The 17,128-nt window shown below is 42.3% G+C and overlaps 1 protein-coding gene across 2 annotated transcripts in view; it reads right to left on the reverse strand.

Moving 5' to 3' along the window:
- The window catches only part of LOC128578495 (A-kinase anchor protein 17B-like), a 32,274-nt gene extending 15,986 nt beyond the window's left edge, over window positions 1-16,288 (reverse strand). For both annotated transcript variants that reach the window (XM_053581143.1, XM_053581142.1), the window contains exon 1: window positions 15,989-16,288. The gene's annotated coding sequence lies outside the window, so the exon portion shown is untranslated. The remainder of the gene's footprint in view (window positions 1-15,988) is intronic.
- Between the last annotated feature and the right edge of the window lie 840 nt (window positions 16,289-17,128).

Raw genomic sequence — 17,128 nt, forward strand, 5'->3', positions numbered from 1 at the left:
TTTAGTAAAAAAAAAAAAAAATCTTGATTAACTTTATAGGTACATAATTCTTCAATAATGATCCCTAAGTGACAATCCAATTCATCTTCCTTTAGGAGATAAGGTTAGTATAAGCTGATTTCATAAAAGGTCATCAAAATCAGGATCTACAGTTTTAGATTGTAGATAGAATCCTTTATGATAACAACACTAAAATGGGATGATATGAGAAAACAACATGTTTTCTTTCTCCTAAAGCATTATATAAATAGCAAAATGGAAAAAATCCAGTTAGTTCGCTGCAATTTGCAATGAGTAAACACTAAGCTCTGTTAGGAGAAAAATTAATTTGATTCTTTCATTAAGATACACTCAACTCCAAAATTTATTTATAGCCAGCAAATATTTATTTATTCAGCCTAATTTAAAGCAACGGTTTTTAAAAAACATTCCAGAAAAAATACACCCAAAATAAAGTTAGTCACTTTAAAGTAATCAGTTTTGTCCAGCTCTCCATTTATTCCAGTGATGCTGCCTTTGTTTTAAACATTGTAGAATGCTTCTCTTGGATTGGTTTCAAAGCTTAGATTACATACTTTCAAATAGCCTTGATGGAGGACAATTTCTAAATTCTTTATCATGGATCTGATACACGTATTTAGAAATCATCAAAAATTTTCTAGAATCAAGAATATTGGATAAAATGAATGCCTATGAAGAACAAACCAATTTTCCCAAAAGACCCAAGTGTTTTTGAAAGTAAAGAAAAGGGGGGGGGGCTCCTTTAAAATCTCCACAACTCATTTCCAGTTTCCCAAGAACAATAATAAATCAAGACATTGATTCTCCTATCTTAAGACCAGACCACAGTTGCTCATGGACTTTAGATGTTAAACTAAAAATGTCTAGGGGCTCGATTCCCGTAGCTCAGTGGTTAGGGTACCAGCCACATACACTGGAACTGGTGAGTTTGAACCCAGCCCAGGCCTGCTAAACAACAATGACAACAACAACAACAAAAAAAAAAAACAGCCAGGCATTGTGGTGGGTGCCTGTAATCCCAGCTACTTGGGAGGCTGAGGCAAGAGAATCACTTAAGCCTAAGAGTTGGATGTTGCTGTGAGCTGTGACGCTACGGCACTCTACTAAGGGCAACATAGTGAGACTCTGTCTCAAAAAATAATAATTAATAAATAAAAATGTCTATGAATATTTCATCTTAAATTACTCTCCCAGAACAGAGGGATAATTTTCGAATATTACCTTAAACAAATATTGAGGACCTACTATGTACCAAGTAGTAGGCTTTTTACATGTATCACAGCTTCAGTGCAACTCTGCCAGGTCACTAAAAATTAACTAGCGTATTGCCTGACACACAGGAGCACAAGAATCGACTCCTGGATATGATGCTTCTTCCTGAAGGCAACTTCAGGTCAAAACCTAATGGAAAATAAAGGAGAAAGAGCAGAAGAGAGGGAGGGAGGGAGGGTGGCAAGAGAGAGAGGGCAGGAAGATCTGTATTTACTGACAAAGAAGGATCCCCATGATACATTTCAGAAAAAAAAAAGCAAATTGCAGAATAATAATATACAATATGATATTTTTTTATATGAGTGACTTAATAAAGTCATAAAAGCAATATAAACACACGTGGCCACACATACACACATATATACAGTCAGGAAAGAGGAACATCAAATTGTTAACAACATTTCCCCTGGGGCATAGGAGAGGAATGGATTTTCCCTCTTTACTTTCCACATTTCTTATTGCTTCAATGTTTACATCTGTTAATTTTGTATTATAATCTTTTATTTAAAAAGAGGAACTTCAGATGATAATAACAACCTATTAAAGGGCAGCAGTTTTGGCTGGGCATGGTAGCTCATGCCAGTAATCCCAGAACTTTGGGAGGCTGAGGTGGGAGGATCACCTCAGATCAGGAGTTTGAGATCAGCCTGGGCAACATAGTAAGACCCCATCTCTGCAAAAATTTTTTAAAAAGTTAAAGGGAGCAATTTACAACTACTGATAATCTTGTTTAGAAAAAGTGCCCAAAAGATGTATGCATCACAACAGAAACCTGGGAGATCAAAATAGGACTTTGAATAACAAAGGCTCACTTGGCAACTGCAAGGTTAGCTACACTATAGGCTATAGGACTTATTTTTAAAAACAGAGGCATAATTGATATACAATATACTAACTACACATTTCAACAGAAACTGCACATGTAAAAAAGTATATTTTTTTTACTTTGGGAGTTTATCTAACAAAGGACGTGAAAGAGCTCTATAAAGAGAACTATGAAACTCTAAGAAAAGAAATAGCTGAAAATGTTAACAAATGGAAAAACATACCATGCTCATGGCTGGGAAGAATCAACATTGTTAAAATGTCCATACTACCCAAAGCAATATACAATTTTAATGCAATCCCTATTAAAGCTCCACTGTCATACTTTAAAGATCTCAAAAAAATAATACTTTGTTTTATATGGAATCAGAAAAAAACTCAAATAGCCAAGACATTACTCAGAAATAAAAAGAAAGCAGGAGGAATCATGCTACCAGACCTCAGACTATACTATAAATCAATAGTGATCAAAACAGCATGGTACTGGCAAACAGAGAGGTAGATGTATGGAACAGAATAGAGAACCAAGAAATGAACCCAGCTACTTAACTGTTATTTGATCTTTGACAAGCCAATTAAAAACATTCAGTGGGGAAATGATTCCCTATTTAACAAATGGTGCTGGGTGAACTGGCTGGCAACTTGTAGAAGACTGAAACTGGACCCACACCTTTCATCATTAACTAAGATAGACTCTCACTGGATTAAAGATTTAAACTTAAGACATGAAACTATAAAAATACTAGAAGAGAGTGCAGGGAAAACTCTTGAAGAAATCGGTCTGGGTGAATATTTTATGAAGAGGACCCCCCAGGGCAATTAAAGCAGCTTCAAAAATACACTATTGGGACCTGATCAAACTAAAAAGCTTCTGCACAGCCAAGAACACAGTAAGTAAAGCAAACGGACAGCCCTCAGAATGGGAGAAGATATTTGCAGGTTATGTCTCCGACAAAGGTTTAATAACCAGAATCCACAGAGAACTCAAACGTATAAGCAAGAAAAGAACAAGTGATCCCATCGCAGGCTGGGCAAGGGACTTGAAGAGAAACTTCTCTGAAGAAGACAGGTGCATGGTCTGCAGACATATGAAAAAATGCTCACCATCCTTAATCATCAGAGAAATGCAAATCAAAACTACTTTGAGATATCATCTAACTCCAGTAAGATTAGCCCATATCACAAAATCCTAAGGCCAGAGATGTTGGCGTGGATGTGGAGAAAAGGGAACACTTCTGCACTGCTGGTGGGAATGCAAATTAATACATTCCTTTTGGAAAGATGTTTGGAGAACACTTAGAGATCTAAAAATAGTATCCAATGTACTCAGCTCTACTATGAAGCTAAATTATAGCTTTCATATGAAGGCTATAACCCAACTATAGCACAAGACTATGGGGAAAGGGCCAAGGAAGGGGGAGGGAGGGAGGAGGTTTTGGTGGAGGGAGGGTAATGGGTGGGGCCACATCTACGGTGCATCTTAGAATGGGTACAGGCTAAACTTACTAAATGCAGAATACAAATGCCTACATACAGTAACTAAGAAAATGCCATGAAGGCTACGTTGATCAGTTTGATGAGAATATTTCAGATTGTATATGAAACCCGCACATTGTACCCCTTAATTGCACTAATGTACACAGCTATGACTTAACAATAAAAATAAATAAATAAATAAATAAAAATAAAATAGATCTGCCATTTAATTCTATAATTCCTCTACTAGGTATATACCAGAAGACTAAAAATCACATTATTACAAAGATATTTGTACCAGAATGTTTATTGCAGCCCAATTCATAATTGCTAAGTCATGGAAAAAGCCCAAGTGCCCATCAATCCACAAATGGATTAATAAATTGTGGTATATGTACACCATGGACTATTATGCAGCCTTAAAGAAAGATGGAGACTTTACCTCTTTCATGTTTACATGGATGGAGCTGGAACATATTCTTCTTAGTAAAGTATCTCAAGAATGGAAGAAAAAGTATCCAATGTACTCAGCCCTACTATGAAACTAATTTAGGGCTTTCATATGAAAGCTATAACCCAGTTATAACCTAAGAATATGGGGAAGGGGGAGAGGGAGGGGAGGGAGAGGGGAGGATGGGCAGAGGGAGGGTGATTGGTGGGATTACACCTGCGGTGCATCTTACAAGGGTACATGTGAAACTTAGTAAATGTAGAATATAAACGTCTTAACACAATAAATAAGAAAATGCCAGGAAGGCTATATTAACCAGTGTGATGAAAATATGTCAAATGGTCTATAAAACCAGTGTATGGTGCCCCATGATTGCATTAATGTACACAGCTATGATTTAATAAAAAAAGTATATGTTTTTATAAGTTTTGACATATATATATCTATGAAATTATCACTACAATCAAGACAGTGAAAATATCTATTATCCCCCCAAATTTCTTCATGTCCCTTTGTAATCCTCCCCTATCCTCAGCAACCACTGATCTGGCTGTAGAATGTTTAAATCATAACTGATTTGGAATGTAGCCAACGCAGATAGATGGTTTTGGAAAATGCTCATCCAATACTCAGCTTTAACAGGTGCATGCTTATAAATCAGATACTCTCAATTCCAAGCTTAAATGTACCAATCCTTAACTCTACAACAAGCTGTATAGGGTCCTAATTCACTCTTAAAAATAGGTCTAAAGGCCAGCTGTGGAGATAAGTGCCTGTAATCCTAGCACTCTGGGAGGCTGAGGCAAGAAGATTGCTTGAGCTCAGGAGTTCAAGACCATCCTATGCATGAGCAAGACACTGACTGTATAAAAAAAATGGAAAAATTATCCAGTTGTGGTGGCATGCACCTGTAGTTTCAGCTACTTGGGAGAATGAAGCAAGAGGATTACTTGAGCCCTGAAGTTTGAGGTTGCTGTGAGCTATGATCACACCATAGCACTGTAGCTGGGGTGACAGAGTGAAACTCTGTCTCAAAAAATATAGATCTAAAAAGGTTTATGCATTTCTTCCCACAATCCCTGTTTTTAACCTTGTTTAAACCAAATAAACATATTCAAAAATATATCTTTATGTATTATAATTATAATGATATTATATTATCTATATTATATAGATATTATATTATCTATAACATAATAATAAAGATATACTTTTGCATATTTATCTGTTGCATATTTATATTTTGCATATTTATATGTTAATCAAAATAAATATAGCAAAACAAGTGGAATTATTAAGATCAAGTTACTAGGCTACAAATTAAAAATGGTTTTGTAGAACAACCTAATTTGTCTTCTAACTTCCCTTTTTAATATACCTGTGCTCCAATTGACCATAATGGTAAAATTCATTAAAAGTTTTCTCATCATCTTCACCAGTCACCGTTGTATGCACAGATTAATTTATTCAATAAAGGCTGAAGAGTCTAGTATAAACCAAGGCCAGATGGCAAGAAATGCTATAATTATGGGACTTCCATAAGAAATTCAAAAGTCATTATTCTTAGTAAAGCATCACAAGAATGGAGAAGCATGAATCCTATGTACTCAATTTTGATATGAGGACAATTAATGACAATTAAGGTTATGGGGGGGAGGAAAAGCAGAAAGAGGGACGGAGGGAGGGGGGTGGGGCCTTGGTGTGTGTCACACTTTATGGGGGCAAGACATGATTGCAAGAGGGACTTTGCCTAACAATTGCAATCAGTGTAACCTGGCTTATTGTACGCTCAATGAATCCCCAACAATAAAAAAAAAAAAATTCAAAAGTCGCATTTTAATAAAGATTTTTAACTATTCTCACATTCTATTGTGTTCCACCATGACATCCCCGTCCCTCCACCGACATGCACACATCTTTCTTCCAGCCTGTGATTAAAAGCAGAACTACTAAGATGACTTATTCTTTAACACCTTTGGACAGGCAAATGAGAGGTCCTCTAACTTTAAAAAAACTATAGGTATTCAACAATGTTTACACAGTGTGCACATAGCTTTTCTAAAACATTTCACTCAACATGCTCCCAATGCCAGAAAATTTCGAGGAGATTCTCAGAGAACCTAGCTGCTTTCTGTAGTCATCTGGTCATTTCATCTTCCTTGCCTCTCTATACCTAGTACAGAACAGACTCAATAACAGTAGAATAAAAGAATAGAGAAAAGGAAACTGACTGCAGGTGTTCTTATAGGCCTAACATGGTTGTTTTCAGCTGCCGTGAAACCTCAATGAATTCTGCACAGTCTGCCTCCAAAGTCTTTCCAATACCTTCTCTCATTTCAGAAGATACTAGAGATGCATCTGATACATCTCGGGTTTTTTAGATCAGAAATATAACTTAGAAACTTTAAAATCACTGCAGTCATAAGCAAAGTATCAATCTATTCTGTCTTGCTCCTCTCAATCTTGTAAATATTTTCTGTGTATGTGTGTGCGTGTGCATGTATGTATGACAGAGTCTCACTCTGTTGCCCTGGGTAGAGTGCTGCAGCATCATAGCTCACTGCAACCTCAAAGTCCTGGGCTCAAACAATCGTCTTGCCTCAGCCTCCAGAGTAACTGGGACTACAGGCACCTGCCACTATGCCTGGCTAGTTTTCCAATTTTTAGTAGAGTTGGCATCTCACTGTTGCTCAGGCTGGTCTCGAACTCCTGAGCTCAAGGAATCCACCTGCCTTGGCCTCCCAGAGTTCTAGGATTACAGGTGTGAGCTACTGTGCCTGACCAATTTCATAAATATTTTCTATCAGCATATTAGTAAGGCAATTTGAATGAAGCACATTTTCTTAAAAAAACAATGGAAAAATAGGCCCCTCGGTGCAACTCAAAATACTCTTTCAAAGTAGCTCCTTGCTGCCTTTCTTTTTTCTAGGCTTTTGAACCTTAAAGTTAATCCTTTTGAAAGCATTTAAGATATATAAAATTATATCAAAATATTTATGGAAGTTGCAAGGCAACCAAAATTTGTTTGGGTCAAATCAACCTAGCCAATTTCCAATTTTCTGGCTACTACAGAATCCCAGTAATCTTGACCGAAGAGAAATATTTCAATATTCAGGCAAGATGCCATTCATAGACATACATTCAAGTATTCTGACATGTCATTAACTCAAAAACCGTTTGGTGGGGGGAACTACAGGAGCGTGCCACCACACCTGGCTAATTTCTCTATTTTTTATAGAGACAGGGTCTCTTGCTTGTGCTCTGGCTGGTCTCAAACTCCTGGCTTCAAACAATCCTCCCACATGGGCCTCCCAAAGTTCTAGGATTACAGGCCTGAGCCCCTGAGCCTGGCCCCAAACATTTTTAAAACTGAGGCTGACCATATGCTCTGATCTTGAATAATTTAAAAATCACCTCATTGGGCTCGGTGCCTATAGCCCAGTGAGTAGGGCGCTAGCCACATACACCAAGGTTGGAGAGTTCAAGTCTGGCCTGGGCCTGCTAAACAATAATGATAACTGCAACAACAACAAAAAATATCTGGGCATTGTGGTGGGCACCTGTAGTCCCAGCTACTCGGGAGGCTGAGGCAAGAAAATCACTTAAGCCTAAGAGTTTGAGGTTGCTGTGAGCTGTGATGCCTACAGCACTCTACTGAGGGCAACATAGTAAGACTCTATCACCAAAAAAAAAAAGGAAAAGAAAAGAAAATCACATCATTAAAATGAGTGGTGCTCACTTTTGCAAAAATAGGAATATAGCCACTAGGTGACCCTCCAAATGTCCAAATTCCCTAATTAAGATAGTCTGAAAAGGTTTACTGGTAAGCTGGGGGCTTTCTGGACAGAAAAGGGGACTTTTAAAGATCCACAGCTATTCAGCCATGATAAATTTGCAACAATGAAATATTAGAGTCCTCCTAAGAAGGAATCTCTTTTGCCACCACTCAGAGAAAATCAGCTCTAAGGTAAAGTTTAGTGTGGGGAATTTTGATCCTGAGAATAAGCAAGCTGGAATCATGTTAATCCATCTCTTTGGGCAACTTAAGTTCCTGTTTCCCCTACATTAAAAGATCATCTTATTGTTTCCTTCATGTGATAATGCTTGTGAAAGCAAACTGTTTTGAGTGTTTCTGAGGCAAACAGAAAATAAATTAAGCTGAAGAAAGGTTTGTGTTGGCCTTCCTGTGCAAATGCCTTCACATAACCGTACACTAGTGTATACAGCAGTCATTCCACGATAGAAAGGGAAGGAGCTAGGGCAGCGCCTGTGGTTCAAGGGAGTAGGGCTCTGGCCCCATATACCAGAGGTGGCAGGTTCAAACTCAGCCCTGGCCAAAAACTGCAAAAAGAAAAAAAAAAAAAAAAAGGAAAGGGAAGGAGCTATTTTTAAAAATATGCACAGAGCAGTTGGCAGGCCCGTCTGACCAGTCTTTTCATTATTTTGCTCCTTCTTCAGTACGAGGAATATTTTTGTTGAAGAACACCTCTCTCCAGACACCCCTGGGGCAAGAATACTACTTTATACCTTAGATTAATCAACCATAATGCTAGCAAAGCAGACTCACTGCTCTCTCTTCTTCACAAGAAAAAGATAAAGCTATCAGGGATTTAAAGGAATGAAACTGAGTATTTTCCATACTTTTGCCTCACTCACTGAATAATTAGAGTATTATTTGTGGGAAATGCATATCATGAATTTACCAAGCATAACTCGCTTCTTAGTTGTTATCTCCACAATCTGAATATTACCAGCCAAATTCCTGCCCACCAATCCCCACCTACCTGGGGAAAAGCAACCTCTGTGTTGCATCGTGCTTGGTACTACGGAAGTTTCTGAGAACACCAAGTATTTCCCAACCTTTGATAAATCCCAAGGTCAACTTATTTTCATACAAATCTCCCAGTATAGGATATTACCCAATACCTTAGGCCAAAAATTCGATCAAGAAAAGAAGGATTGGGCTTGGCATCTATAGCTCAGCAGCTAGGGCACCAGCCACATATACCAGAGCTGGCAGGTTCAAATCCAGCCTGGGCCTGCCAAACAACAATGACAACTACAACCAAAAAATAGCCAGGCGTTGTGGCAGGCACCTGTAGTCCCTGCTACTTGGGAGGCTGAGGCAAGACAATTGCTTAAGCCCAAGAGTTTAAGGTTGCTGTGAGCTATGACGCTACAGCACTCTACCCAGGGCGACAGCTTGAGACTCTGTCTCAAAAAAAGAAAAGAAAGATTGGAGAAGCCACAATTCACGTGCACTCTTCATGGTAGACCACTGTATTGTGGCATCCTAACCAGGGAGCACTCTGCCAGGGAGAAACAGGTACAAAATCAAAAGCAGATGAAAAGGTTAAAGAAATAAGATAACTATATATTTACAATTTTCATCATAAGCTGCATGTGAGATTAACATAGGTGTACTTATATATCAACATAATTTGGTTTGTGCACCTGTTTTATTAACAATTTCAGATATCCACGTGCTCAACCTACTTCTCATTTTTCATGCTCATATGGGGGGTTCTGTAGAACTTCTGTGTAACTCCAATGTGTCGATAAAAATTAAAGATTATTAAAAAAATAAATTCTATATAGAGAAAAATTGTATAGAAATTCTATAGAGAGTTACTATATATTTGGTTTTTCTCCCCTCTACAGGAATTTGTGTTTTCTAATTTTGTTTGAAAGAGCACTACTCTTTCCAAAAGAGTACCACCCCTACTCCGCCTACTACTACTACTATGAAAGAGAACACAACCATGAAAATCTTTGTACAAATCTTTTTTTTTAATTATGTTATAAAAATATGTAAGTTTGCATGGCTCATTACGTATCGTCAAATTGGTCTCAAAATTTAAGTCAATGTATGAGGCCATCAGCAAAATTAACATCTGATTCCCCTGCAGCCCTGCACACACTGGCTCATTGCCATTTTTTATTTCTGCTACCTTTATTAGCATACAATAGCAACTTAAAGCAGCTTTAATTTGCATCTAACTTTATGTAGGCTGAAGCTCTAACCAACTTACTTTTATATTCAATTGCCTATTTAGTGTCTCCAGTTGAAAGCTTCCTCAGTCTGCAACCTAACAAATGCACCAGAGTTTCTAATTTTCAGCCATAAACCTTGTCCTCCAACTCCAGCTCCCCTTCACCCAATGAGCCCCATCTCCCCAAATAGAACCACTCTGTACCCAGGCTTGCAGGCTTCAAACCTAGGAGTTATTCCTCCCTTTCCCTCAGATCCAATCTTTCCATTAAGTCCTTTCAACTGCACCTTCATCCCACATTCCGAACCTATCTCCATCTTCACTGCTACCCCAGCTCCAGGCCACTGCCATCTCTCACCTGGATTATTCCAACAGCCTCCTAACTCATCTCTCTTCTTCTACCCTTGCCCCCACAGAGTCTATGCTACACAAAAGCCTAAGTGACTTTAAAAAAAAAAAAAAAAACATAAGTCATATCATGTGACTATGAACATTCATCAGTGAACACTGAGATTAATTCAAGTTTATCTACCAAGAACCTACTCCATTTTAGACACTTGCCTGGCTACAGAGATGAGTTACCTTCAAAGAACTGAGACTAGAAGGGAAATAAATTAAGACAATTAACTGGAATCTAAGGAAGAGAGTGATGATTGCCAGGAGAGACATATGGTCCTACAGGTCCCAAGTAAGCAATAATGGTTTTAACATTCTTTTTTTTCTTTTTATTTCTTTCTTTCTTTCTTCTTTTTTTTTTTTTTTTTTTTTGTAGTTTTTGGCTGGGGATGGGTTTTTTGAACCCACCACCTCCGGTATATGGGGCCAGAGCCCTACTCCTTTGAGCCACAGGAGCCACCGGTTTTAACATTCTTTAACACAAAATGAGTGCTAGAGGGCAGCACCTGTGGCTCAGTGAGTAGGGCACCGGCCCCATATACTGAGGGTGGTGGGTTTGAACCCGGCCCCGCCAAATTGCAACAAAAAATAGTCGGGCGTTGTGGCGGGTCCCTGTAGTCCCAGCTAGTCGGGAGGCTGAGGCAAGAGAATTGCCTAAGCCCAGGAACTGTAGATTGCTGTGAGCTGTGACACAACAGCACTCTACTGAGGGCTACAGGGTGAGACTCTGTCTTAAAAAAGAAAAAAGAGGGCGGCGCCTGTGGCTCAAAGGAGTCGGGCGCTGGCCCCATATGCCGGAGGTGGCAAGTTCAAACCCAGCCCCCGCCAAAAACTGCAAAAAAAAAAAAAAAAAAGTGCTAGAATTCCTGGGAATATGCTCCAAGTGGTATTTATTTATATTATTTTTTCCTTTAAAATACAATTTTACTTATAATTTTAATCTGTCTTTTGTTTTGCTTTTTTCACTTAAAAATAATAATAATAAAATAAAATAGGGCGGCACCCGTGGCTCAGTGGGTAGGGTGCCGGCCACACACACCCAGGCTGGCCAGCTAAACAACTATGACAACTGCAACAACAAAATAGTCAGGCGTTGTGGCGGGCGCCTGTAGTCCCAGCTACTTGGGAGGCTGAGGCAAGAGAATAGCTTAAGCTCAAGAGTTTGAGGTTGCTGTGAGCTGTGATGCCACAGCATTCTACCATGTGACACACTGAGACAAGAAAGAGGGAGGAAGGGAGGAAGGGAGGAAGGAAACAAACAGTTTTTTTTTTTGTGTGTGTGGTTTTTTTTTTTTTTTTTTGCAGTTTTTGGCCGGGACTGGGTTTGAACCTGCCACCTCCGGCATATGGGGCCGGCGCCCTACCCCTTTGAGTCACAGGCGCCTCCCAGAAACATTTTTTAAAATACAATAAAAAATAACCCTTGTATCGAGGGCTGACTTACTTTCAATAGATGGCGGCGAGGGAGCTCCTCTACTGTGTATGAAACCCCAACCCCAAAGCACGTTGTCTACGAATGTCCCATGAACGTTAGCACCAAGGTCCTATGAACGTTAGATACGCGACGCGTGAGGGGGCGGCTATTTTATTTCTTTTTAGACCGTCTCTCTATATTGTCATTGGTAGAGTGCTGTGACGTCACATCTCCCAGCAACCTCAAACTGTTGGGCTTAGGCGATTCTCTTGCCTCAGCCTCCCAAGTAGCTGGGACTACAGGCGCCTACCACAACGCCCGGCTATTTTTCTGCTGCAGTTGTCAGTTGTCTGTTGCAGTTAACCTGTTGCTTAGCTGGCCAGGGTTGAGTTCAAATCCTCTAGCCTCGGTGTATGTGGCCGGCGCCGAAACCACTGAGCTACGGGCGGCGAGCCTCCACGTGGTTTTTAAACGTGCCAATATTGCTCCCTTTTATGTATGTTGGGACATACATACGAACAGTGTAAGCAGGGGCCAACAATGCTAAATGGACAGACTCGCACAATGAAGAACTCTCCACCCCAACTGTCAGCACAGAGTGGCTTATGCCTGCTGACTAGAGCACAGAAAGTGTTTCAGGGACTTCAAAATTAATATATATATATATATTTTTTTTTTGTGTGTGTGTGTGTGTGTGGTTTTTGGCCGGGGCTGGGTTTGAATCCGCCACCTCCAGCATATGGGACCGGCACCCTACTCCTTGAGCCACAGGTGCCACCCCAAAATTAATATTTTTAACCTGCTACATTTAGGTAGTCATTTCTGAGTTATTTTCTGCTCAGACTCTATCATTTTGAATCAGATCGTATACACATCAAGTATTCAGCAAAATAAAAGTCTAAGTCCAAGTAAAGGATGGAGGAAAACAGCCCACCAAAATGTCTCTTTGGGGCCATAGCCTCCCCCACAGGAAAGCAACCACCTCTGGATAATGCTCCACAGTGATGCCCAGAGCATGTGTGTGTTCAGGTTATTTGCATTTCACAGAGACAACTCTACTGCAGGTCTGACAATTCCCTAATTACTCGCTGAAACAGGAATCTAATCCTGAATTAGAATCTTCCCAGGTAGGGGCTTGTTTCTCTCAAGCAGGGGTCTGAAGCCTACAGGGTTAGGTAGGTCCCAGGAATGAGGGCTACAATAGTGTCCTTATTGGGCGCAGAAGCAGAGCACTCATCCCCTTCCATATGAAGTCAGTTGTACACAGCTCTACGTTCCAGAGGTGAAATGTAGACCAGGCCTTCTGGCATTTCAAGATAAGCTAGAAATCCTGGTTTTTATTGAGGTCTTTTGCTTTTTCAATGTTGACCCCCCTAATTCAATAGCTTTTTCAAGTATTGTGCAGGCTGACGCACACGCATGTTGGGCTGAGTTTGATCATAGGCCCCTAGCTTGTTTCTGCACACTGGACCTGGGGAGTCTGTTTGGTTACATTTGTCTGATACTCCCGAAGGGCCCAGAAAATTCAAAAACAAGAGTTGAATACACTAACAAGTGGGCAAGGTTCTCAAGAATGGATGAGAGAGGCACAGGCTCAGTGACCAAGGTAGGTGACACCAGATGAGTGATACTGCTTTTGTCATGCTCTTCCTTGCTCAAAAATTCTCAACATTCCCTATTTCTTACTGCATCAAATCACAAGCTCCCTTTCATTTGCCCTAAAACATGATCCTACCCCACCTCATCAGCCTCTGTGTCCATCCCCCATTTTAGTTGGACCAGTCTTCCTTGAACTCCTTCAAAGATGTAGATCCCCTCAGCCAAATAGCCCCTGTCCTCATTAAATCCTACCCACCCTTCAAATCCTTGCTTATACTTCACTTCTTTTAAGAAACCTTCTTTGTGACCATAAAAGCAAAATGCTTTCAAGTTCAAGGTCTGGTGTCAAGCAGACTTGGGTTCAAAGCCCACCTTTGCCATTGACCAGCTGGTTACCTGACTCCTTTGAACTTCAAAAGATGATCATAGTGCCTAACTTACGAGTTTTGAAAGATTAAATGAAATAATGCAAGTACTTACTCCCTAGTAGGTACTCAATTAAGGCAAGCAGTTATTACCATGGCTACTCAATTTTCACTGACCTTCCTCTTCTTCTATAAGTGCCCCGGTCCTTATGCTGTCCCTTTTGAGCAAAGCCTCACTGGATTCCATGCTGTCCAAGTGCCTCAGGCATTAGTCTGCCTCAGCCCAAACCTTGTCTTTAAAGCTTCTTAAAGTGATAGAAACATGTTGGATATAACATAGAACCTATAGACCTAAGTGGGCTCTGAATCAGAAGGTTGCACAACTTATACCACTCTGGCTCTAAAATAACTCAGCAAAAGTCCCTCTCTCTAGCAAAGACAGGAATGCATGCTGGGAAAATAAACATATAGCCAGTCTCAGCAGCAGAGAGCTGCTCCAACAGTCATTCATTCTCTCTCTCTCTTTCTCTCTCTCTCTCTCACACACACACACCCCACCAATATCATCACTTCCATGTTCCCTAACCTCTGCATCTCACCTTTCCTTCTAATGCTGGAGATGATGACACACGAAGCCAAAGGCTACTGTCTCCTCAGTATGGGGGAGAACCTGGACAAGTAGGCCACAATGCAGGTGTGATCTTTGGCTGAGACTAAATGGAAAGCCCATGATCCACTGCAGGAGCCAAGATGGCCTCTGCAGGCCCTGGTCCCCTCCCCCCCAATGTTACTCCACCTCAGATCAGTCCCATCCATCTTTTGATGTGTGTGACAGCTGGGATTCCCTGGGTACCAGTGCTGGCAAGCCTATTCCACTTGCCACCTTCGGCTGTGCTTAACAAGAGTTGAAGTAAAAAATGCCTTCAAGGAATGTATTCAATGCTTCAAGTGACTTCATGCTTGAGGGGACCCCTCCAAAAGAAAAACCCCCAAACAGAGCACAGAAAAATGTGACTACTGTAATGCCACATGTCTTAAAAGGCAAACAAACAAAACACTAGAATTTGAGAGAGATCAACGTATTATTCCAAAGAATGGTTTTCTCAGCATGAAGAGTGAGCACAAGTTTACACTCTTTCAATAGCATAACATTCCAAAGTTAGATTAGAGGTGAACAGGAAAACATAGGCCAAAATGGCCATGATCTTTAAGGCTGTATTCTCAATCTAGAAAAGACACTAAGAAAATGAAAAGGCCCAGAGTATAACTAATCCCCCATACTGGAACCCAGCCTTCCAATATAAGCCACCCTTCAGAGTTAGCAGCATTCAAAAGTCCTCTGGTAATAGTCCGCTTTAAATAAGATGACAAAAAGCAGAACATCAAATGTTAAGAAGATGTGGGTCACAAGGACCAAGACTATGATTCTCCCGGGTGCACATGGGCAAGTCATGCATGTCCTTATAGCATGAGCCTTCCCAACTTGATTGTTTTCGCCCCTCGGCCCACCAACCCAAGCTCAGGACCCTACATCCCGAAAGCCTTGTGGGTGAACCCTGCTCTCCTCATCAGATAAAAATGCTTTTACTCCACCCACGCCAGAACTCTCAAACTAAGATTCAGAGTCTCTTGAGAAGTCCCTGAAGCCAAAGACTAGGGTTATTAGGCGAACGGCGGCTGTGGGGCCCTGCTAATGATTAATTTGGTTGAGTGTAGCAGGGGCAAGGGGGGAAGCCAAGAGCCTGGGCCTTTGGAGTGCCCATCGAGCAGGAGAGGGCACCTTCAGTTCCATTAGTGGGATGTCACTGCCAATGTACTTCAGGGGAATGCTTGGCGCGACCTCGGCCTGAATAGAGGCCGGAGTGCGCCCTCGAGTGGCTTCCAGAGCTCCCCCTAGTACGGTGCCTGGGCCAGAGGAAGCGCAGCAGGGTCCCGGGTGAAGGGAGAAACCAAGGGAAGAACCTAGGCGCATCTCTGGAAATCCTGATTCTGCTGGGGCAGGAGGGACGACCAGGGATCTCTACGCAGTCCCTCCCCAATTCCCACCGAGGGTCCAGCGTGGCCCTGTCTGTAAGGCACCCACAGCCCCGGCAGGCCAGGGCAGCCAGCCGGCCGAGACAAGCGGAGACAGCGAGACGTGGCTGCCTTCTCTGCGGGTAGAGCCGAGGGCATTTACCGGGAGCCTCAGGAGCCGTTGCGTCTCCACTCTGGGATAACCGTACCGCTACCACAGCCACCGCCGCTGCCGCCGCCTCCTTCCAGCCGCCACAGTCGCCACCGTCAATACTCCCAGTCTCTCCCTGCGAAAGCTGCCCGCAAGGCCAGCTGTTGAATAGCTCGCGTCTAGTGCACCAGGCATAGAAGCGTCCTAGCCGCATCTAAGTCAGCGACGCAGGCGCGCGCCCTGGTGCCAACGCCCCGTGCGCCCTTCGCCCCGCTGCGGCACTGGCGAGCTCGCCGCCGCTGCCTAGGGGCTCCGGGCGTGCTACCGGCTTCGGGCTCGCCTGCCCGCCGCTCGCTCCCTGTGGGGGGTCTCGCCCAGCCAATTGCCTCCCATCGGGGGCTCCGCCCCCTACAGGGCCATCCCTCAACTTGCCCGCAGGCTCACTGGCAACAATGACTAGCCCCGCCCCTTCTGTATCCCAGGGGCCAATCGCCTTCTCCTGAGGAACCTTTCAAATAACCCCGCCCCTCTTGTGCTGCAGATTCCCAGACGAAGTTTATCCATTTGCGCAGTTGTTCCTGGCGAGTACAAGGTTTTGCCCAAGTTGACCATCCCCGACCGCCACGAAGTTACAATGATTTAGATGAGGCTGTAACGTACCTGGTCTACTGACCCCCCGCACGACCTATTTCCTTTAAATTAACGAGTATAGGCTCGGTGCCTGTAGCTCAGTGAGTAGGGCAGCAGCCACATACACCGAGGCTGGCGGGTTTGAGCCCAGCCCGGGCCTGCTAAAACAATGACAACTGCAACCAAAAAATAGCCGGGCGTTGCGGCGGGCGCCTGTAGTCCCAGCTACTTGGGAGGCTGAGGCAAGAGAATCACTTAAGGGCGGCGCCTGTGGCTCAGTGAGCAGGGCGCCGGCCCCATATACCGAGGGTGGCGGGTTCAAACCCAGCCCGGGCCAAACTGCAACAGAAAAATAGCTGGGCGTTGTGGCGGGCGCCTGTAGTCCCAGCTACTCGGGAGGCTGAGGCAAGAGAATTGCCTAAGCCCAGGAGTTGGAGGTTGCTGTGAGCTGTGGCCATGGCACTCTACCGAGGGCAATAAAGTGAAACTCTGTCTCTACAAAAAAAAAAAAAAAAAAAAGAG

Source organism: Nycticebus coucang, chromosome X (genome assembly GCF_027406575.1).
Source record: "Nycticebus coucang isolate mNycCou1 chromosome X, mNycCou1.pri, whole genome shotgun sequence".
In the NCBI taxonomy this organism is placed as follows: domain Eukaryota; kingdom Metazoa; phylum Chordata; class Mammalia; order Primates; family Lorisidae; genus Nycticebus; species Nycticebus coucang.